This window comes from Aulonocara sp. 'chitande type north' Nkhata Bay, linkage group LG10, assembly GCF_057382095.1.
Source record: "Aulonocara sp. 'chitande type north' Nkhata Bay isolate Kocher_YH1m ecotype deep benthic linkage group LG10, A_spYH_male_GT1.1, whole genome shotgun sequence".
NCBI classification, from domain to species: domain Eukaryota; kingdom Metazoa; phylum Chordata; class Actinopteri; order Cichliformes; family Cichlidae; genus Aulonocara; species Aulonocara sp. 'chitande type north' Nkhata Bay.
Genome location: NC_141353.1, coordinates 5,438,751 through 5,463,053, shown reverse-complemented (window position 1 = coordinate 5,463,053; position 24,303 = coordinate 5,438,751). Strand labels below are relative to the sequence as shown.

Sequence of the window (24,303 nt, the reverse complement as noted above, 5' to 3'; positions counted from 1 at the left end):
TTGTCTGGGATGATGTACTGACAACAATGGTCCACGAGGAACAGGCCAACACCAATGCCGGCCTGCAGGCTGTAAGTCTGGCCTAAGCCACTCTAGGGATTTGCAAGCAACGAAAAGACTTCTGTGTCATTCTTATCTGCTCCAGACACCCTCCAAAAAGCCTCTCTAACTGATCTGAAAAGTAAATCAAGCCATATTTTCTTAAGTATTTATTAAGAAACTTCCAAAGTCATTCGGCAACTCTCTCAAAGTACAATTTTGAGTGGTTTTACAGTTCTGCCCTAAAATATTCCACAACGTTTTCTTTGAAGGCATGAGGAGACAAGAGATTTGAACATCAAGGAGCTGATAGATGATTAATTAATGTAAGAGGATGGTATGTCTGATTTTTATACATTATGGGGGTCTCGCTGATATCAGTGAGTCATATCAATATAATAACATTCCAATCATGTCTCTCAAGTCTCTCCTGAGTGTTCAAAGATCTGCATGGCTCTTATGGCTGTCAAACAGAGAGAAAGCTGTTACTTCATCTTAAAAGTGCAAGTCATGTCAAAAACTGGCATCCTAATTTACACTGGCAGTTCTTCACAGACTACTCAAAAAAGCTGTCGAGTATATCACCTCCCCATGAAAGCACAAATCTTCTTTAAAATGCCCTGCGCACAAAACTGACAGATATGTTTGTGACGTTCGGGGAAAATTTCAAAGGGTTGTCTTGCTGTTGCATAACATGTACAACAAATTAAATGCAATTCTATATTAATTTCTCACCTTGTGATTTCAAACAGACGAAACACATTTTACGTTTTTTCCCCAAATTTGAGGTATGAATAAGTTGGAGATTTTAGACCAGAGAAAGAAGTTGCATTATTGTGTGAGTGCTCTTTTTACTGCAGCGGTCCCCAACCCCCGGGCCACAGACCGGTACTGGTCTGTGAGTCGTTTGGTACCAGGCGCAGGTGTGAAACTTATGGTTTTCAGGATTTTTATTGGTTTTTATCATTATTGTTTATTTTTATTGTTTCTCTGGGTCTTTTCCCGTGTGTTATGAATGAATCTCCTTTCTTTTGCTACTGGTACTGGTTTTATTTTGTTGTATTTATCCACGAGCCCTTAAAGGCCAGACCGTGAAAATATTGTCGGACATAAACCAGTCCGTGTTGCAAAAGAGGTTGGGGACCACTGTTTTACTGCATTAGTACCAGTACATTTCTACTGGTCTCCCAAGTGTACATCACATGGCTTGTGCCACTACATGCAAAAGACAGCTACTGAATATAGAAAAGAATGTGTTTCCTGCTGCTTCCTATTTAACAAGGCCGTTTTCTATTAATTACCAGTTGCGCCATTATGCCAGACACAGACTGGCTGTAGTTTGTAATACCCACCTGCTGTGGTGGAAACTACAAAAATCGGTGTTGAACGTGTGTTACTCTTATGCTCAAAGATATCAGACCATCAATCAGATCAGATCATCAGGAACACATAGTTGTGGTGGCTGGTGTAATCCCTAGTGTTTAATTTTAAACTCAGCACCAGTGCAGAATTTATGAAAAAGCACTCCAATAAATACGAGATAATCTCTACATTTATGAAACAGGTGGTGGGCTTAATGGTCAAATGACATCTTTACTGACACTAAATTAAAAACTAAATGTTTAGATTTAATCAAAGTAAACTATCCTAAATTGTCAGCACAGTACTGTAAGCTAATAGCTTACTGTAAGGTATCAGATTTCAGGACTGAGCGAAGATGCTTAAATATATTTATAAGACATGAGTGTCTATGCACACAAGAATATGTGATGGACCTTTGGAGTGGAACAGCAGCAATGTCGCTGTAATGTCACAGGCCAACAGGGGAGGGTCACTGGCTCATCTGATTAATGACACATCTCCCCTCATGTCAACGCCCACAGGCCAAGAAAGCCCCCAGGATATTATGGTTATCATCACCATCCATATATCTATCGGCCCATCCATCTATCCATTCATATGAGAGCATTTCTTTATCTGAATCACCTGGCTTTGTGTGGTATCTCAGTGTCAGCCTGTACACCACAAAGGCTCATTCTTCTTCCTGTCAAGATAGCGTTGTGTCCTCTTTGAATGTGAGAGTGGGGATAACTCAGTCAGCTCTGTTTGTAATCAAGGTCATGGGAAACGGGTATATTGGTGTTTCAGCAGAGAATAGGATATTTTTCATTTTCTCATTAGCTAACACAGCTGGTACTTATGTTTGCCTTGAAAAAATACCCGTCTACTCAGTTCATTTGAACTACTACGTTACCGTTGTCTTTATCTGTGCCTCTTTCGGGGCTAAAACGACAGCTTATGACTGCATTCTGCCCCATATCCTGATGGCCAATTACTTTGCCACAGAGTATTTGGGGCTTGCTGAATCCCACTGGTCACTCCAATCCTTGTTTGATATGCCAAACTACACCCCTGACCTTATCTATGCCTGCTGCCAACATTTCTCTTACCACTATTCATAGCAGATTACAAAAACCTGACTAAATTGCTCAGGATCCCATCTTGTCACGCAAAGGGAGAAATGAAATAGGACAGCTGATTGGACCGAAGGTCTGAATTACCATGCTGTGGGGTTAAAGGACTGCAGCGATGACCTGTCACACACCACAGTGAAATCATGGCTCCAGGGGCCCCTGATCCTTCCCATTCTACCCCTCCACAAGCACCAAACCTGAGCAAAAAAAGGGTCTCTAGATGTTAATTAGGCACCGGCACTTACCTAGAGGCCCTTGGGGGCCCAAATTAAGAGGGTGCACTTTGACCCTTTCTTTAAACCCCTTCAACAAAGCCAGAGTAATCCCCACCACTGGGCTTGAATGCTGCACTTTAATCAAAGCACAGACATAGAAAATAAGGAGATACGAGACACAAGATTAAAGTGAAAATCCTGCAAATGGACAGTGAAAAGCTTCTCCCATTCAAATACATACAACTATGACAATACACATTTGTCCAAATTCAAACAGTTGTGGACAATGTTGTGGCAAAATGGGATTCATAAGATCAATCCATGAGGTTTCTTTATTTGTCAGCTATTTCATTCATTGTGGTATTTAAACCAAGCATTACTGATCATTTCATATTTGATAACAATTTTACATTTCAATTTTATTTTAGATATATATTTGTCCAGCTTATTATCCCAGCAGGGTACCTGACGACCGCCAAGGTGTAAGTTCTGAATGAAAGAAAGATCTTGAAGGAAATGAAATATGTTGTTCTTCCCATTCAGCTGACTCCTCAGGACTTGCCTTATTCTCTGCAGGTATTTGGTGTTTGCAGCTTTCCTAGTGGCCTCTTCATGGTTCCTATGAGACTCTCAGTTTTAAGGTTTTATATGTCAAAAAATTATTACAAAAACACATTCCTTCCTTCTTGAACCTTGCCAAATTTCAAATTATTAAATGGTAAATGGCCTGTATTTGTATAGCGCTTTACTAGTCCTTAAAGTACAAATATTAGATGAACAACAACACGACTTGTTACATTGTTACATAATATTTAACTGCATGATTTATTTATCAAAAATGAAGCCAAAACACCAAAAACACTGTGTGATCCCATATTTAATAGCTTGTAAAACCACCTTCACTCCAAGTAATTATGTTCTATATTTAGTCTCTTCCATCTAGAGCTGGGCGATAGAACGATAACGATATGTATCGCGATATAACTTTTACTCGATAGAGAAATTAAGCTATCGCGATAGACCTCGCCGCTCTTGTCCTCAAAAAAAAAAAAAAAGGTCAGCCAATCCAAATTAAGTAGCGCAGAGCCGAACCAATCACAGCCGCAGCGTCACGTCGCGTGACTTGTTACGTATAGCACAAGTGCCAAGCCGCACGTGTGTTTGTTTGGGAAGCAGCCAGCGGGTAATGGAGCCAGCGCGTAATGGAGGAAATGAGTGTGCCGACTAGAAAAATCAACCGAGCGTGACCGAAGAGAAAACAGATGATGGTTCCAACGCCGGAGAGATTGTCAAACGGAAGAGCCATAGAAGTTCCGTAGTGTGAAGGTATTTCGGCTATTTCAAGTCTGACAAAAAACAGAGTAGCGTGCACTGTAAATTGTGCCGAAAGCAAGTCTGGAAATACAATAAACTGGTGCATGCGTCACACTGTGCGCCACGTTATTGTTTCGGTGAAATGAATTTCTACAATACTGTTACTGTTAATTCTACTCTCTGCAGTGTTTAAATGCTTACATATACACACAGTTACTGTCCCTCCACACATACGACTCTGTTCTGCTTCTATGCCCCAGCTTTGTTTACTTTTTCCCACCGAGGCTTCTAGACTTCTGATTGGCCAACATTTCTGCACGGTTAGGAATCTAGCTCCACCTGCTGCTTTGGCATGTTCATAGCAGCGTTTTCCTTCATTTCTGCCTTTATGTGTGGACGGGATTATTTTTTAAAACGAAAACGGAAAATCTCCGTTTTCAAAAATACCCGTGTACGCGTGGACGTAGCCTCAGTCTCTGACTGGAAGCGCTAATTCGTCATTCGGCTTTTGTCAGACTAAAGTAACTGTTACAACTGTTTGAAAAGCTCAGCTATACAACAAGGAGAGATTGAGAATTTCCTTTTAGTTCTCAGTTTATTTGATATTGACAAAAGTTAGTCAGTTTTGTCTGTTCTTCTGTAAAACAAACTAAGATTTATTTTTAGAATTAATATTTTGTTTCTAAGTGGAATTGACAATTTAGTAGTCTGTTTCGTTTGTTCTATTTTGAAACTTAAACGCTTTAGCGGCTGCCTTTTGTGTAGTTTGCAATATTTGCCTTTATTTATCTGAAAAAGTCTCATGTTCCTTAAGTACATCTACCCTGTTGAACTTATTATGGGAAATAAATATTTAAATAAAAACAAGCTGCTGATTATTTCACATTTTACTTGTGAGCAACGGCACATTTAAATCTTACAAATATAGTTATTTGGCTTATATCGTGATAGATATCGTTATCGCCTGAAATGAAAAAAACATATCGTGATATGAAAAAATCTCATATCGCCCAGCTCCACTTCCATCTTTGTGAAAGGATTTCTTTATAAAGTTACTTTAGTTCCTTGAGATTTGCAGAAATTCCTTTATGCACATCCCTCTTAAGGTTCCGCCACAACATTTCAATGTGGTTGATGTTTGGACTTTGATTAGGCACCTTAATTCTTGTTTTGTTGATTCTGATACGCTGTGTTTGTTTTTTTGTCAAACATGGCACTGTGCATTATGGTCAAGAAACAAGAGGTAGTCACACTTGCTGATGATTTAATAATCTGATAAGAAGCATCTGGCAGCTTCTTTCTCTCTTAATTCCTACACACTTCACACACTGTTTCTGCATTTTGGCTTAATTTTTGCAACATAAATATTGAAATGGTACAATATGTCATGGTTTGTTGCTCTTTTTATCTCATTTTAAGACTTGTCAAAGAGCAGAGTGGTCAGCAGATATTTTGTGTTCATTTCTTAATAGAATGAGCTTTAAACATCTTAATTCATATACTTTTAAGCAATGCTCAATGGTCTCTATGGATTCATTCAGAACCCTAAAACCTAAACTTTTCACCATACTGATCTCAAACAAAGTTCCCAAATAGACCAGTTTGGGTATTTTTAACAAGAATTTTATCAACAAAAAGCCCAGACGAGAAAATAATCACCCACTTAAACAATAGTTAAAGAGATTTCTTTTTGCATCCACACTTTTAATCTCTTGAAAACAGATTTACACATCATCACCCTCTCTTACGTGCTACCATATCTGTTTGATTACTGTCAGCCTTTCCACAACAGCTTGTAGTGTACAAAATGATTGATTTGAAAATTATAGAGTACTCATCCTGAAAATGAAGCCATCATAGCTAATCTGTTTCATTAAAAAAAAAGTACAGAAGTAATACTTACTGTGACCAAGAGACTAGTGTGATTTACCACGTGGGTAAAGTATAAGGACCCTTCTGTATATCAGTGCACCACTTAAGCATTTAATTGGACATAAAAAACACCTCTGGGTGTTAGCTCTGGCTCACTTTTGATTAAATGCCTTTATCACTGTCATTAATGTTCCAAGGAGTGAAACACACACACACACACACACACACACACACACACACACACACACACACACACACACACACACACACACAAAAGAATAAATATTCATACGGTGGAAGGAGGGGGAACTGAAAAAAAGCTTCAGGTTCAAGCTCTGCTGTGGGGGATTGAGCTGGTCATGTGTCAATCCATCAGCTTACATCCTTTCCTGACATGAAGCAATCTGCTTTGGTGTAAACACATGCAAAGACATGCTGATGTTTTTTGCGCCTTTGCTCAAGTACAACATCCTTCTTATCCCTTTATCAGGCCTGCTTAGACACACACACACAAAAACACATATACATACATCTTATCTGTTCCCTATAGGTGCTGCTTGTTCCTCAAGGCAATATCAGTCTAGGCCCTCAGGCCCATCAGGGGCCCTCATCAGAAGCCACCTTCTATCAGCCACTGTCATTACCCCGAGTGGACCCCCTCCGATCCCTATCAGCCATTACACCATGATGAAACGGCCCACACAGGATATTGGTGTGTATGCGTGTTGCTTCCCTGGTGATGGAAGGCCTTTAGAGGACGTGGGGGAGGTGGGGGTCTCACAGTTGGAGACAGATGTCCTTGTAAGCACCATCCTCCTCCTCCTCCTCATCACCACACCCAATACAAATACTCACACTTGTGCAGATATGCTGCACAGCAGCTGTAGCAGCAAATACAGTAAAGCACCGTCTGCATCCAATATGACCAGCTCAGAGCAATCTACAGGCTGACTGGAGATTACAAATCCCCCGCAGTGCACACACACACACACACACACACACACACACACACACACACACACACACACACACACACACACACACTGTGATGAAGCTCTTACCATTTCTTTATCTACATTCTCTGACCTGAAATGTGGAATGTCATGACTTGGTTTGAAGTGCAATTCCATTTTGTGTCCTGGTGCTGCCATTTAGTTTTTTGACCTGTGTATTTTATGGCCTTGACTAAACGACATAATGTGGTTTAGGTTCCTGGAAATGCTCGTGTGGCCAGTGGTAAAATTGAGCTGAAGTTAAATGAATGAGAATCACATCAAGAGGATATTTCAGTTATTCCTTTGAGAAGCCCACAAGGGTCACCTTCTCAGCCCAAGTAGTGCTGCTTGATGCCTCCCCCTTCAAGAACACACTTGGATAACGTGTTCACTGATGTCAGGTCCACTTCCACCAACAAATGTATTCCCTCCATCTTCTTTTGTTCCTTAATGTGCCATAGCACGAGTGCTACTGCTGAGTCCATTTAACAGCCACAGCAGCTGGCCCACCCCCACCCACCCAACCTTAACAAGACTCTCTCCATGCAACCACTAAACCTAATGGCTGCTCTCACTAGATATACTGATAAGAGCACGAAAAATTATTTCCTTGTTTAGATGAAAAAAATTAGGTCCTAAAGCCTGAGAACTAAGTCACTTTTTTCTCACTGTGATTAAAAGGGTCATGCATTGAAAAGAAAGCAACTCAAATAATAAATTTGATAGAGCACTGAAGTGGCTACCAATCCTGGACAGAAGCTGACAGAAAAATCTCTGCAGTCCAAATTAACATTAGACGAAAGCCCTAGCATGTCTCACAGCAAACCCCTGGAAAACCAATTATTAGCCACTGTGCTCAGACAACACTGAAATGACATCCACAAGTCCCCATGATGCATTACAAGCAGATTATAAGCCTGTTATTAACATAGATAAACCTCCTCTTACAACACAATCATGAAGCAAGCCCAAGAAAATTACATTGGATTCAATATTCATGTCATGCTCTGATTCTGTTTACGATGCTTTAATATATACTATCACAGTCACTTAATATAAATTACCACCCAAAATTGAAATAAGCGCTAAAATGTGAGAAATCAAGAGTGCCCCTCCCCTGTTTGGGGCAGGGGGAAAACAGATATAGTTATCTGTCAAATGGTAAATGGCCTGTATTTGTATAGCGCTTTACTTTGGGGGAAAAGGCTTTTAAATACGCTGCCCCTGCTTCCTGGAATAATCTGCAGAAGGAACTGAAATTATCAGAATTGGTTACCTTGGGAGAGTTTAAGTCTGTCTTAAAGGAATGAGAGAATAACTCTTTTACTCAGTGTGATTGTTTTTAATGTACTCTTAATTTGATCTGTTATTGTATATTTTACACATGTTGGTATGGGATATTGTATTTGTTTTAAATGTTATATACTTATGTGGTATGTGTATTTTGACTTTTGTTGCCATGATGCCAGGTCTCTCTTGAAAATGAGATTTTTAATCTCAATGAGATTTTTTACCTGGATAAATAAAGGACTAATAATTAGTCCCTATGGACCCCAAAGCGCTTTACATTTCAAGGTGCGATGTTTCATGGCTTTTATTGTAGCCTAAATGCCCAGCAATGTCAGTGGTCTCAGTGTCTTATCAAACCCAGACGTGTTTAAAAGGTGATAGTGTAAGGATGGATGAGGAGCAGCAAGTACTGGGTAGTAGTGGTTAAGAGGTAATGCTTGACAGCGGTGAAGTCTAGAGTCAATATGACTGTGAGGCCACATCGTCTCGCCCCACATGCATCAGCGAGACGACACAAAAGGCGCTCATTATCTCACACAGACTAGAGGGACGCTAGTGTGTGTGTGAGTGTGTGTGTGTGTTGTTGGAAGATCAGACCAACTTGGAAGCACAACGTTAGTTCGGAGTTGCATCGTGACATGTACCTTACTTGATGTGGTTCATGCTTTATATGTTTGTTTGTTTGTTTGTTTTTTCAAAAATGACCTCAGACAAGAAAGCCTCATTTCTTTTGTTTACTACCGAAGAAATGTAAACTTTTTAAAATTATGCCAATCTGACAATTATGCCAAACATTTGCTCAGCTTCACTTCAGCAGCATCAGGTAATGTTCATATGTTGAGTCATGGTATATATATATACACACACACACACACACACACACACACACACACACACACACACACATATATATATATATATATATATATATATATATATATATATATTATATATATATATATATATAAAAAAATATAAAAAAAACACCCAGCACGCCCCTGCGGGCGGTTTATCCTTCAAGCTCGGGTCCTCTACCAGAGGCCTGGGAGCTTGAGGGTCCTGCGCAGTATCTTAGCTGTTCCCAGGACTGCGCTCTTCTGGACAGAGATCTCCGATGTTGTTCCCGGGATCTGCTGGAGCCACTCGCCTAGCTTGGGAGTCACCGCACCTAGTGCTCCGATTACCACGGGGACCACCGTTACCTTCACCCTCCACATCCTCTCGAGCTCTTCTCTGACCCCTTGGTATTTCTCCAGCTTCTCGTGTTCCTTCTTCCTGATATTGCTGTCATTCGGAACCGCTACATCGATCACTACGGCCGTCTTCTTCTGTTTGTCTACCACCACTATGTCCGGTTGGTTAGCCACCACCATTTTGTCCGTCTGTATCTGGAAGTCCCACAGGATCTTAGCTCGGTCATTCTCCACCACCCTTGGGGGCATCTCCCATTTTGACCTCGGGACTTCCAGGTTATACTCGGCACAGATGTTCCTGTACACTATGCCGGCCACTTGGTTATGGCGTTCCATGCATGCCTTGCCTGCTAGCATCTTGCACCCTGCTGTTATGTGCTGGATTGTCTCAGGGGCATCTTTACACAGCCTGCACCTGGGGTGCCTGGTGTGATAGACCCCAGCCTCTATGGATCTTGTGCTCAGAGCTTGTTCTTGTGCTGCCATGATTAGTGCCTCTGTGCTGTCTTTCAGTCCAGCTTTGTCCAGCCACTGGTAGGATTTCTGGATATCAGCCACCTCCTCTATCTGCCGGTGGTACATACCGTGCAGGTGCCTGTCCTTCCATGATGGTTCCTCGTCTCCCTCCTCTTTCTTGGGTTTCTGCTGCCTGAGGTATTCACTGAGCAATGAGGTATTCACTGAGCAAGTAACCCCGGCGGAAGGGGCTACATGAATAGGATGAGGGACCTATGGATATATATATATATATATAAAACACCCAGCACGCCCCTGCGGGCGGTTTATCCTTCAAGCTCGGGTCCTCTACCAGAGGCCTGGGAGCTTGAGGGTCCTGCGCAGTATCTTAGCTGTTCCCAGGACTGCGCTCTTCTGGACAGAGATCTCCGATGTTGTTCCCGGGATCTGCTGGAGCCACTCGCCTAGCTTGGGAGTCACCGCACCTAGTGCTCCAATTACCACGGGGACCACCGTTACCTTCACCCTCCACATCCTCTCGAGCTCTTCTCTGAGCCCTTGGTATTTCTCCAGCTTCTCGTGTTCCTTCTTCCTGATATTGCTGTCATTCGGAACCGCTACATCGATCACTACGGCCGTCTTCTTCTGTTTGTCTACCACCACTATGTCCGGTTGGTTAGCCACCACCATTTTGTCCGTCTGTATCTGGAAGTCCCACAGGATCTTAGCTCGGTCATTCTCCACCACCCTTGGGGGCATCTCCCATTTTGACCTCGGGACTTCCAGGTTATACTCGGCACAGATGTTCCTGTACACTATGCCGGCCACTTGGTTATGGCGTTCCATGTATGCCTTGCCTGCTAGCATCTTGCACCCTGCTGTTATGTGCTGGATTGTCTCTGGGGCATCTTTACACAGCCTGCACCTGGGGTCTTGCCTGGTGTGATAGACCCCAGCCTCTATATATATATATATATATATATATATATATATATATATACATATATATATATATATGTGTGTGTGTGTGTGTGTGTGTGTGTGTGTGTGTGTGTGTGTGTGTGTGTGTGTGTGTGTGTACAACACTAGAGGCCAACTCCAAGCCCATAGCACAAGTCACCATCAAGTGCGGGATCTACCAAGGAGATGCTCTGTCCCCACTGCTGTTCTGCATAGGCCTGAACCCCCTCAGTAAGATCATTAACAAGACTGGCTACGGATACTGGCTACGGAATGGAGCAGTTGTCAGCCACCTCCTGTACATGGATGACATCAAGCTGTATGCCAAGAGTGAACGAGACATCGATTCACTGATCCACACTACCAGACTATACAGCAATGACATTGGAATGTCGTTCGGACTGGAGAAGTGTAGTTGAATGGTAACAAAGAGAGGGAAGGTAGTCAGAACTGAGAGGATTGAACTACCAGAAGGCAACATTGCAGACATAGAGGACAGTTACAAGTACCTGGGGATCCCGCAGGCAAATGGGAACCATGAAGAGGCCGCTAGAAAGGCTGCAACCACCAAGTACCTGCAGAGGGTCAGGCAAGTCCTGAGGAGTCAGCTGAATGGTAAGAACAAGATCCGGGCCATCAACACGTACGCCCTGCCCGTGATCAGGTACCCTGCTGGGGTAATAGGCTGGCCAAAGGAGGAGATAGAAGCCACTGACATAAAGACAAGAAAGCTCCTTACCATGCATGGAGGGTTTCACCCCAAGTCCAGCACCCTGAGGCTGTACGCTAAGCAGAAGGAAGGGGGCCGGGGACTGGTGAGTGTCAGCACCACAGTCCAGGATGAGACAACGAACATCCAAGAATACATTGGGAAGATGGCCCCAACTGACCTAGCGCTCAGTGAACACCTCAGGCAGCAGAAACCCAAGGAAGAGGAGGGAGACGAGGAACCATCATGGAAGGACAGGCCCCTGCATGGTATGTACCACCGGCAGATAGAGGAGGTGGTTGATATCCAGAAATCCTACCAGTGGCTGGACAAAGCTGGACTGAAAGACAGCACAGAGGCACTAATCATGGCAGCACAAGAACAAGCTCTGAGTACAATATTCATAGAGGCTGGGGTCTATCACACCAGGCAAGACCCCAGGTGCAGGCTGTGTAAAGATGCCCCTGAGACAATCCAGCACATAACAGCAGGGTGCAAGATGCTAGCAGGCAAGGCATACATGGAACGCCATAACCAAGTGGCCGGCATAGTGTACAGGAACATCTGTGCCGAGTATAACCTGGAAGTCCCAAGGTCAAAATGGGAGATGCCCCCAAGGGTGGTGGAGAATGACTGAGCTAAGATCCTGTGGGACTTCCAGATACAGACGGACAAAATGGTGGTGGCTAACCAACCGGACATAGTGGTGGTAGACAAACAGAAGAAGACGGCCGTAGTGATCGATGTAGCGGTTCCGAATGACAGCAATATCAGGAAGAAGGAACACGAGAAGCTGGAGAAATACCAAGGGCTCAGAGAAGAGCTCGAGAGGATGTGGAGGGTGAAGGTAACAGTGGTCCCCGTGGTAATCGGAGCACTAGGTGCGGTGACTCCCAAGCTAGGCGAGTGGCTCCAGCAGATCCCGGGAACAACATCGGAGATCTCTGTCCAGAAGAGCGCAGTCCTGGGAACAGCTAAGATACTGCGCAGGACCCTCAAGCTCCCAGGCCTCTGGTAGAGGACCCGAGCTTGAAGGATAAACCGCCCGCAGGGGCGTGCTGGGTGTTTTTTTTTTATATATATATATACACTCAACAAAAATATAAACGCAACACCTTTGTTACTGCTCCCATTCCCCATGGGATGGACGTAGAGACCTAAAATTCATTCCAGATACACAATATAACCATCCCTCCCAAACAGTGGTCACAAATCAGTCCAAATGTGTGGTAGTGGGCACATCTGCTATATTGAGATAATCCATCCCACCTCACAGGTGTGCCACATCAGGATGCTCACCTGACATCATGAGTAGTGCACAGGTGTACCTCAGACTGCCCACAACAAAAGGCCACCCTGGAATGTGCAGTTTTTTGCGCTATTGGGGGGTCTGGGGACCCAGAACCGGTCAGTATCTGGTGTGACCACCATTTGCCTCATGCAGTGCAACACATCGTCGCATGGAGTCTATCAGATTGTCAGTTGTGGCCTGTGGAATGTTGGTCCACTCCACTTCAATGGCTGTGCGAGGTTGTTGGATATTCGTGGGAACTGGTACACGCTGTCGTATACGCCGGTCAAGCACATCCCGAACATGCTCAATGGGTGACATGTCCGGTGAGTATGCTGGCCATGCAAGAACTGGGACATTCTCAGCTGCCATCTGCCCTGAACAATGTGAACCATGATTCATCCGTGAAGCGCACACCTCTCCAACGTGCCAGACGCCATCGAATCTGAGCATTTGCCCACACAAGTCTGTTACGGCGACGAGCTGGAGTCAGGTCAAGACCCTGATGAGGACGACGGGCATGCAGTTGAGCGTCCCTGAGACGGTTTCTGACAGTTTGTGCAGAAATTGTTTGGTTGTGCAAACCAATTGTTCCAGCAGCTGTCTGGGTGGCTGGTCTCAGACGATCTTGGAGGTGAACCTGCTGGATGTGGAGGTCCTGGGCTGGTGTGGTTACACGAGGTCTGCGGTTGTGAGGCCGGTTGGATGTGCTGCCATATTCTCTGAAACGCCTGTGGAGACGGCTTATGGTTGAGAAATGAACATTCAATGCACGGGCGACAGATCTGGTTGACATTCCTGCTGTCAGCATGCCAATTGCACGCTCCCTCATTGCTTGTGGCATCTGTGGCATTTTGCTGTGAGACAAAACTGCACATTCCAGGGTGGCCTTTTGTTGTGGGCAGTCTGAGGTACACCTGTGCACTACTCATGATGTCAGATCAGCATCCTGATGTGGCACACCTGTGAGGTGGGATGGATTATCTCAATATGGCAGATGTACCCACTACCACACATTTGGACTGATTTGTGACCACTGTTTGGGAGGGATGGTTATATTGTGTATCTGGAATGAATTTTAGGTCTCTACGTCCATCCCATGGGGAATGGGAGCAGTAACAAAGGTGTTGCGTTTATATTTTTGTTGAGTGTATATATTAGAGCTGGGCGATAGAACGATAACGATATGTATCGCGATATAACTTTTACTCGATAGAGAAATTAAGCTATCGCGATAGACCTCGTCGCTCTTGTCCTCTTAAAAAAAAAAAAAAAAAAAAAAGGTCAGCCAATCCAAATTAAGTAGCGCAGAGCCGAACCAATCACAGCCGCAGCGTCACGTCGCGTGACTTGTTACGTACAGCACAAGTGCCAAGCCGCACGTGTGTTTGTTTGGGAAGCAGCCAGCGGGTAATGGAGCCAGCGCGTAATGGAGGAAATGAGTGTGCCGACTAGAAAAATCAACCGAGCGTGACCGAAGAGAAAACAGATGATGGTTCCAATGCCGGAGAGATTGTCGAACGGAAGAGCCAAAGAAGTTCCGTAGTGTGAAGGTATTTCGGCTATTTCAAGTCTGACAAAAAACAGAGTAGCGTGCACTGTAAATTGTGCCGAAAGCAAGTCTGGAAATACAATAAACTGGTGCATGCGTCACACTGTGCGCCACGTTATTGTTTCGGTGAAAGGAATTTCTACAATACTGTTACTGTTAATTCTACTCTCTGCAGTGTTTAACCCTCCTGCCATCCTTTAAAAAACTCACACCCATCACCCTAGGGACCATTCTCAGCCACGCCATAAAAAGACCATATATCCATATTTTATTCCACTTTAAATTAGCCAACCTTGTAAAACTACTTCTCCCTGAAATATTCATGTAAAGTTTTAATTATATTTTCGTTGTTTTAACCCTTCAAATCCCAGTGTTATTACATGAGCGCCCTGTGTTATAAGCCCCAAAAACCAAAAAACGAAACTAAATATTTCCACAAAAAACCAGTTGAAGTAATATGTGATTGTCATTATAAGTAGGCCTTTAGATGAACCAAAGATTGGCACCAACATACATTTTGACCTGCCATTATTTTTTTTGCATTTTTTTTGCAATTTAAAAATTAAAACTTCAAGGCCCTGAGTCTTCATTGACATCCAAGAAAAGAAGAAAAAATAAAATCATATGATGATAATTTGGGGTTGAAAAATAGCGTTTATAATGGAAGTCAATGGGCAGAAAATGGTCCCCAGGGTGATGGGTGTGGGGATTTCTGCTGCTCAGCCATTTTAGGCTGATTTAAGGAATTCACACTGGAATATTAACATTGACAGGTAAAAACTATCCTGTGGCAAGTTTGGTTATATTCCACTGAACACAGTGGAAATGGCAGCCATTTAACACATAGCAGTGGCACAAAAAGGTCCCAAGAAGGCAGGAAGGTTAAATGCTTACATATACACACAGTTACTGTCCGTCCACACTTACGACTCGGTTCTGCTTCTATGCCCCAGCTTTGTTTACTTTTTCCCACCGAGGCTTCTAGACTTCTGATTGGCCAACATTTCTGCACGGTTAGGAATCTAGCGCCACCTGCTGCTTTGGCATGTTCATAGCAGCGTTTTCCTTCATTTCTGCCTTTATGTGTGGACGGGATTATTTTTTAAAACGAAAACGGAAAATCTCCGTTTTCAAAAATACCCGTGTACGTGTGGACGTAGCCTCAGTCTCTGACTGGAAGCGCTAATTCGTCATTCGGCTTTTGTCAGACTAAAGTAACTGTTAAAACTGTTTGAAAAGCTAAGCTATACAACAAGGAGAGATTGAGAATTTCCTTTTAGTTCTCAGTTTATTTGATATTGACAAAAGTTAGTCAGTTTTGTCTGTTCTTCTGTAAAACAAACTAAGATTTATTTTTAGAATTAATATTTTGTTTCTAAGTGGAATTGACAATTTAGTCTGTTTCGTTTGTTCTATTTTGAAACTTAAACGCTTTAGCGGCTGCCTTTTGTGTAGTTTGCAATATTTGCCTTTATTTATCTGAAAAAGTCTCATGTTCCTTAAGTACATCTACCCTGTTGAACTTATTATGGGAAATAAATATTTAAATAAAAACAAGCTGCTGATTATTTCACATTTTACTTGTGAGCAACGGCACATTTAAATCTTACAAATATAGTTATTTGGCTTATATCGTGATATATATCGTTATCACCTGAAATGAAAAAAACATATCGTGATATGAAAAAATCTCATATCGCCCAGCTCTAGTGTGTATATATATATATATATATATATATATATATATATATATATATATATATATATATATATATATATATATATATACACACATGCTATATTACTTTGACACAAGTGTCAGTTTTCTTTTTATACATAGATATAAAAATATAGATATGTAATGATAAATTATCTTAATTATAATATCTCTGATTATCTGAGTCAAAGTCTAATCAAATTGAATCACATCGAATCAGGACCTTGTGAGTCGGAATCGATACCCAGCCCTGTTTCCAGAGTGGGAGAAACTAAAAACTACCATGAATATCATTTGAATCAAATGCCATCAGTACATATTAAATGGTTCTGGTTCTGATGGCAGACTTAACCTCTTAAAAAGGAGTTCTTCTTACGTTGGGTGAGTGCTGAGTGTTTGTATATGTGTGCATGAGGGTGGGAATGCATGTTTGTGTCTGTGTGTTAGGGCTGGGCGATATGGCCCAAAATTCATATCTCGATATTTTTTAGCTGGATGGCGATATAAGATATATATCTCGATATATTTTTTTAAAGCCATAAAGTAAGAACAAAAAGAGAGTTCTTAGTCAAAGCTGTGTCCCAGATGTCACACAGGCACTTTTATTAACATAGAGCAGATGTACATAAAATTTACTCAAAAATACATTATGAGCATTTATTAAATAATAATGCTCCATAAATAAAAGAAAACAATGTTATTTTTGTGCATAACAAAAAGCTCACAATTGTGCAGTCAAAATGTAAACTAAAAGACGCTGAGCACAATAACAAAGACAGATTTCACAGCTGCTCTGTTCCCAACTTGTACTGCGTGACTGACAGCCTGGAGTTTGAAATCCGCTTCGCAACCACGTCTCTTAACAGGTGCCATTTATGGTCCTTATACACAGTAGGGTAATATTACGTTGAAGCACAGTACGTATCACTCCGCGAGGCTCAGCCGTAATGCTCCGACAATCCATCAAGCGGTGCAGCTCCGTAGCTTACTAAAGTCGTACTAAAACATTTTTTGACAGATTGCTGAGCACCGTGTTCCACATAAAATCGGTTCGCGGCCATCAAGCACAACCAGAATTCATACATAAGGCGCGCTGTCAACTTTTGAGAAAATGAAAGGATTTTAGTCCGTGCAGCACCTCTGGGCTGCATGGCGTTAGTGTGGTTAGCTCGTTAGCGTGGTTAGCTAGCTAACACGTTGACGCCGTCCAGCCCCACACACGGGGCGATGCGCAGTAACTCGTTAACGGAGATTTGCCGTGTCCATCTTGTCGCTTCCTGCAGGTGAAGCGATGGGGGAGGAGGGGGAGTTGTGTTCAGTGAAGGAGAGGCGAGGCCGAGTAATGTTGCGTAAAGACGAAAGTGGACGAAAGAGAGGCAAACTTGCGGCTCCACAAGTATAATTATAACGTAACATAGACTATATCGATATAAAGGATATTGTCACATCTTATATCTCGTATAAAAATATATCGATATTTTTTAAAAACTCGATATATCGCCCAGCTCTACTGTGTGTGCCTGTTTGTCTGTGTCTATATGTCAGGTCGGGTCTTAGACTCCACCTCTCTGGGAACTCCCAGGCCCTCCAAGGCCTATCTCCCCTCACCACACTCCCTGCCGGTGACTGATGCCCTCAGGGGTCGGTGCATTGGTGGCTCTTGGTGTCCGGGGCTGGGCACTCAGGTATGTACCGGCTCACTCCCGGTGGCTACATGGCGGGGCCTGGCGCCTGTTGCTTGGTCAGGCCTCCTCCGGGGTGCGGGGGGCCCTCGGGCCTCCGGCCTCTGGGCCTGCGGCTCGGTTCACTCTGGCACAGCTGGCTGCCGGCAGAGCCGGCGGGCACGCCGGTGCAGCCCCCTCTAGCTTCTGCTCGGTGGCTACTGGGTGACGCCTCGTCTGGGGATCCTCAGCCCTTCCCATGAGGGTGGCACGGATGCCCCTCCGGTGGTCCTCCTTGGGCTCTCGCACTCTGAGGCCTCTGGATGTCTGGGGCCTGGATCTCCTCCATGCCTGCTTCATGCCCTGGGGGACGGGGCTATGGCTCGCTACATCCTCTTGCAGACCATTACATGTGGAAACCATTTGAATACAAGCGAGCTGATCCACACAGGTATGCACACGGGTGTTCACTGCTCGTAGACTTAAATTACACCTTTCTTGGCTGCTACTTCAAAGTACATTGTGCGCTGTCTGTCCTGCGTGCTGCACAACAATATTGAATATTTAGTATTTACTGCTGTTTACACTTAGCTAGATTAATGCGATGGTGTTGTGTTTAGTATGTTGCTTTGGTTTTTTTTTTTGCTTGTTTTCTATTCTTCTTCTCTCAACAGGTGATCCAGGAGAATTTTTTTTCTCACCCCCTTTCTCACTGTCCCTCTTCCCTTCTGTTTTTCTTTTCCTTCCTCTTTCTTTCTCCCTTTCCTATCCCTCACTCATGTCTGCCCCGTCTGTAACATCTGAAAATAAAATATAATAAATAATAAAAACAAAGGTCGATCAAATGGACCAATACGGCAATGCCACGATGATCCATTTGGCAAAGTAAATCCATTGGGTATCCTTGTTGGTCTTCAGACAACAATTCTGATGGCTAAAGAACCAAATGGGACAGGCAAAAAAAAAGGAGTTCTTCTTTCCCACTGTCACCAACTTATTACTCATTCTTTTTCAGCTATTTACTAATAAGTGGCTTTTATGTATATATATATATGCCTGTATATATTGTGCTATTCTTAGTTAGTGTATTGTCTGTCTTTGTTAATGTTTGTTTATAATGGAGCACTGTAACAAAAAATAATTTCCCCTAGGGATTAATAAAGTATTCTGATTCTGATAAAGGATTCTCTCATTTTTGGGTTTCTTTCTCTAATGTGGTGTTTATTTTAGAATATAAAGAATCTCTTTCGTGAATATCATTAAGTGGCACTCTATAAATTCAACAAATTCAATTCAACTGAAAAAATAATCAAAATAATCTTTGTAATAAAAATAATAAAAATAAAATAATAAATAATCCTGGAGATGGTAGGACGTAAATATAATTTGTATAAACAAAGGCTGGATTTGCCAGGTGATAGTCAGATCTAGCCAATGTTAAGCAGATTAATGGTCATTTAAAAGAAAACCCCACAAACACTGTGGTGCACGTTATTCTGGAGCACCAAGACTCAATATATATCATGCTTATATGATATCAAAGGCCTTGGCAAACCCTGCATGTCTCTTGCTGGATCTTTGCTATCCCTCCCTTTCTTCCCCCTTACACTTGGACACACACTCATGAACCCACTCAGAGCTGAACAAGCCTGAGGCAATGCTAGGTCCATTTGATTGAAATAGCCATATTTCAAGTCAAGTGGGGGGGCATATTAAAATACTACTTGGCAGGCAAAATCTTCTCACACTGAAGAAGCCCTACAGCTCTCCTGCCCAACCCTAGCCCGGCCCCTCCCACTAAAAAAAAGACTAATAAAAATCTCCCAAGTTTGTGCAAACACACACAAATGAAGCCAGTTTACTGTAAACTATGACACACAAACATATTCTCATTTAAGTGCAAATCCTTCCAACATCAGAGAATGGGGCGTGTTCACCTATGTGTGGTTCAGCAGAAGGTTCTCATCCCAATTCTGAGCATGCTGAATCTCTGGCTGTGCTCACCCACCCAGCAACCTTGAGGTTAATCCACTGCAAAACTCCACTGGCATGTCATGCCATGTGTGTCTGTGTATGTGTGAAAGAGAGCACACGAGTCTCTGTGCCTTTTTATTTCCATCTTCGTGTTTCAGAGCAATTCCTGGTGGGATGCACATGACTACCCAGACCTGGGCAGCGTGCAGACCAAACTATGTGCTGACACTTTAATGCTTTAGGAATTAAACTAACACCGGTGGCTCCCTGGCTCATGAAAGTAATAGGAAGCCATAGCACGGACCAACAGAGGTATTCTTTAAACAGAGAAGCCAGCTGTCCCTGACTTCTGACCTTTCATCTGCAGCTAGAAGTAAGAAAAAAACAATTTCCTGGTGTGGATCAATACAATCACATTATCAAAAAGCTTTAGTTAAGATTTATTTCTACACTGCCATATTGTCCTTACAGGAATTTATGATATACAGTGCTAGATTGTGCCCTCTAGACGGGGTATGGTCAAGGTGAATGGCTGTTCAATGTTCAGTCTATATCAGATCTATCAACTAAATGAAGTTGTGTACTGATTTAGTGGCTCATGGTTTCCAAAAGTGTATGTTTGATGATAAAAAAAAGAAGGCAGTTGATTATCTTGGATTGATAGTAAAGGACTTTTTGTTAACTTGAAACTGGTATATATCGTCTGGGGAGCATATGAAGTTGAATCCTGAAGCCACACAATGGTTTGTTCCCCCCCAAAAAAGAATGCTCCTCTCATGGACATGATGATGAGATGTCTCCTCAAATTACCACAGCTATTTGTGAAATAGTCAAACTATTTGTCAATATTTAATTCAGCTTGAGTGGAATAAAATGGTCAGGCGATGTAGCTCACACGTGATCTGACAGGGTTGTGGGGGGAAAAAAAGCTTGCAAGAACAATCTCCCAGCACAAACATACACACACATCTTGGAGAGGGTTTAAAGGCCATTTTCTGCTTCAGTTGGAAATGTGCCATGCCTTTAGCAAGTAAGCAAAAGAGGAGATGAAACAGCATTTTGATGAGAGTTGTTTGGCAAAAACAAGACGGGAAAAACAATTCAAGGAAAAAACATTTGGACCACAAGTTACAAAAAGCAAGAGAAAGGAGAGGAGGATATGCAAATATGCACTTAATGTGATATGATGTGCAATTCAATGAATATGTCGACAAATATGAGACTTGGTAAGTAAATGTTTGTATACCACTTATAAGACGTATATGTGTCATGTTACAATTTAATGAATGAAATTATTCCGTTTAAAATGTTCCACATACCAAGGTATGGTGCAGGAATGTGTGTTCATTGATCGCCGAATCGTTTAATCTCCTCTACCCAAACACTTACATTCAGAAAGCATACAAAAGCTTAACCAAGGAGAATTGGCGCATTGGTAATGTATGCATATCATTGCTAAGGAGAACGGAAATGACAATCCTCCTCTCTCCATCTGCCCACCCGCCACCAATACCACCCGAAACGGTTCCCAGAGGGTCCCCCATGACAATACAGAGGTGGTTGTACCTCCTGTGTGTGGTCAGCTAATAAAACAATTGTCTGGCCTTGAAAAGAGGATTACTTTAATCTAGCATCCTGCTGCTCTAGGCACATAACGTTAACCTAGAGCAGCAGAATAAAAGGGTCCCTGAGAGCTATTGAGACGCCCATTGTAAAGCAACTGAAGCTCCCCCATCAACCCATAACCCAAGATGCCCTGAACTGACCCTCAGGTCCAATCAAGGCTACTGTAGTTCATCCATCTGGAAAACCATAAACACTCTTTAACTCGACCTTAAGTGAATTGGGGTGCACAGTCAACTATGAACAATGGATGCCCCTACACAACACTATTAATTATTGACTACTGCGTGGGATGGTGGCAATGAGCCTTATTGTTAGAGCTGAATTCAGCTCTAACAATAAGGCAATTCAAGTGAAACTTTATGAGAAGAATTTAGACTATGGTCAGACCAACAATAGCACCTAACCTTAACATAAAACTTGCATAAACCCTGCAGTCACTGAAAAGGGAAAACCACTCTTTTCTTTTCTTTTTTTTGTAAAGTTTTGGCATCTGCTTAAAAATCCCTTTAAATTATTCACTTAATGTTTACTTGGAAATACACTGACAAAAACCAAAGCAAAATCTAGAGAAGCCGAATCACAACAGTTGTCTCAGCAGTGTTGACTGGACACACAGGTACACACACAGCCCCGTCTCTTTTATGCGTTCATGTTCTTTCACTGTTAGGTCGCCTTTCCTGCCACACAGTCAAAAGCAGAGAGGTGCAAACCAGTCATTGACACATGCAACATAAGCATCTTTCTGTTGGAGACAAGCCGGTGTCTGTGTCAACTAACCCCTTGTCAGCTCTCTCTGTCCACTTAAACAACTTATGGCTGTTGCCCAACTGATGCAGCAGCTCTCCCTATTGAAAACACTCAAATGTGTTCACATAGCTGGAGCAGATGGTCCAAACTTGCATCCTGCCATGTGCCCAGCACACTTTTTAGCCTGTTTGTATGCCATGCCTGATCATAACCCTGCACTAACAGGGAAGGGGTGGCTGTGGTAGGACTGAGGGAGGGAAGAGCAACAGTTTTAATTTTCCGCCCTGTCAACAAACTCCAAAAACAGATGGATCTTGGAGCAGAAATCCCTTTAGCTCTGCTTGAATGACTAAAGCCCCTGTTCACTGACCTTTTCTAACACAAATGCATCCTAAGGAGAAATGAATCTTGTGCAAATACACACCAGTAGAAATCAATAAGCATTCTCCACAGCCGTTTGCCCTCATAGCTACCATTTGCACATAGGTCAAATATGCTTAAGTCCCCCTGAAATGCCTCTTTTACCACAAAGAACTGCTGATCTGTATTATTCTGGCATTGAATAATAAAAAAAGGAAAACTTTTGTGGCTAAATGAAGATGTAAACCAGTAAGGACTGTGACCATGCAGGATCAGAATAACACACCTCACATATCTCACAATGGCATATATCAAACTACGGAAACTTTCCAAAATGAACTAAATTGTGACAAATGGGTAGGAGTAAAGACCAAAGCCACTTTGACAACAGCCAAATACCTGAGTGCTCCTCGTCAGCACCATAGAGTATGTGTCAAGAGTATGGATGGGTACCGGTACCTGACATAAACGGTAGTAACCAGACCGAAAAGCAGCGCACATTTCGTTGCTTTATTTCGGTGCTTTTTTTTTTTTTCCTGAGATGTCATACACTTTGAATTCTAGCCAATCATTTTACCTTTCCAAGGATAGTAGGCGGGCCCAGGTACGTACGTTCTTTTAGAGCAGAGCTACAGATTAAAAATGCCCAAGGCAAAGCGGTCAAAGTCTGGCTGTACTTCACAGCAAAAGATGCAAACTCAGCAGCCTGCAACAAGTGCTTTAAGCTGATACTGTGCAGAGGAGGTAACACCTCGAATCTGATGAAACACCTGGCAACGGGTTTTTTTAAAGCCGAGAAATGCACCGTATTTGATAGCTTGCTGCAAGAGCTCACACCGAGCACATCTACTGCGGGTGTGGTGCCTGTTATCAGACGCAACATCACCCAAGAACCCGAAGAGGAGAGTCCTGGCCCCTAGCCCTGCCAGTGTAGCAGAAATGATGACGGATGATGATGGCAACAGCAGCCGTTCTTCTCTGGGTGAGTCGCTTAATGTTGTCCGTGTGTAATTTACGTTGAGTAGGCTAACCACGTTATTAAATTAATGCACGTAAGGTGAACTATTTATACAGTAAAACATGATTGAATTGCGAAAGAATTGAGAGATTGGTCTTAATAAGACCACAGCAGTCCTTAGGATACAAGTGAAGAACATAAACTCCTTATTTATATGGAGACAGGGAGCAATGATAATTTAACATTTAACAGTAGTGATTTGGGACAGAAAGATATTTTCTGCTAAGAAATCATTAGAATCATCATATATATACTTTACCATATTTAACCTAAATTTAGCTCGAGGGGAGCAGTAATGAGAAGCTGTCCAACTACTAGAGCGAGATGACTAATGATTGCTGAATTGACTGACAAATAACAAGGATGACTCTTAAGACTACTTAAGATGGACTATACACCAATTGAAATGAGATTCCCATCTACTGGGATCTATGATCTAATGATTTTAGGGTTTTCAGTCACCAGGATAGGATGGAACATATTGACTGGACTGCATTGTCCAGCGACTAAATAAAGTCAACCAAAACTAAATCTTCAGTTCTGACAGCTGTTTTCTGCTAATACTCTCCACTGACCTTTCCTTTAATTAAGATGTGCTCATAAACGACAACAATCTGTTGTTTAATAATATAATGACATTCCCAATAGCTCTTGGTTCAGTTACAGCAAAGAGTCCTGCAAACTGCTCTATTTTGAGGCTTAATGTCTACTTGGATACTTGTGCCTCTGTTGCTTTAACAAACGCTCTTTTTATCTGCTCTGTTATAATACTCTGATTGCATTTGATTGATTTCTTTCAAAGCAAGCATTGATTGCGTTTGCCTCTCGTGCTCACTGTAT

At 42.5% G+C, this 24,303-nt stretch overlaps 1 protein-coding gene across 4 annotated transcripts in view; it reads right to left on the bottom strand.

Annotated features, from left to right (window-relative positions):
* robo3 (roundabout, axon guidance receptor, homolog 3 (Drosophila)) overlaps window positions 1-24,303 on the bottom strand; it is a 172,167-nt gene that overhangs the window by 52,764 nt on the left and 95,100 nt on the right. The window lies entirely within an intron of this gene.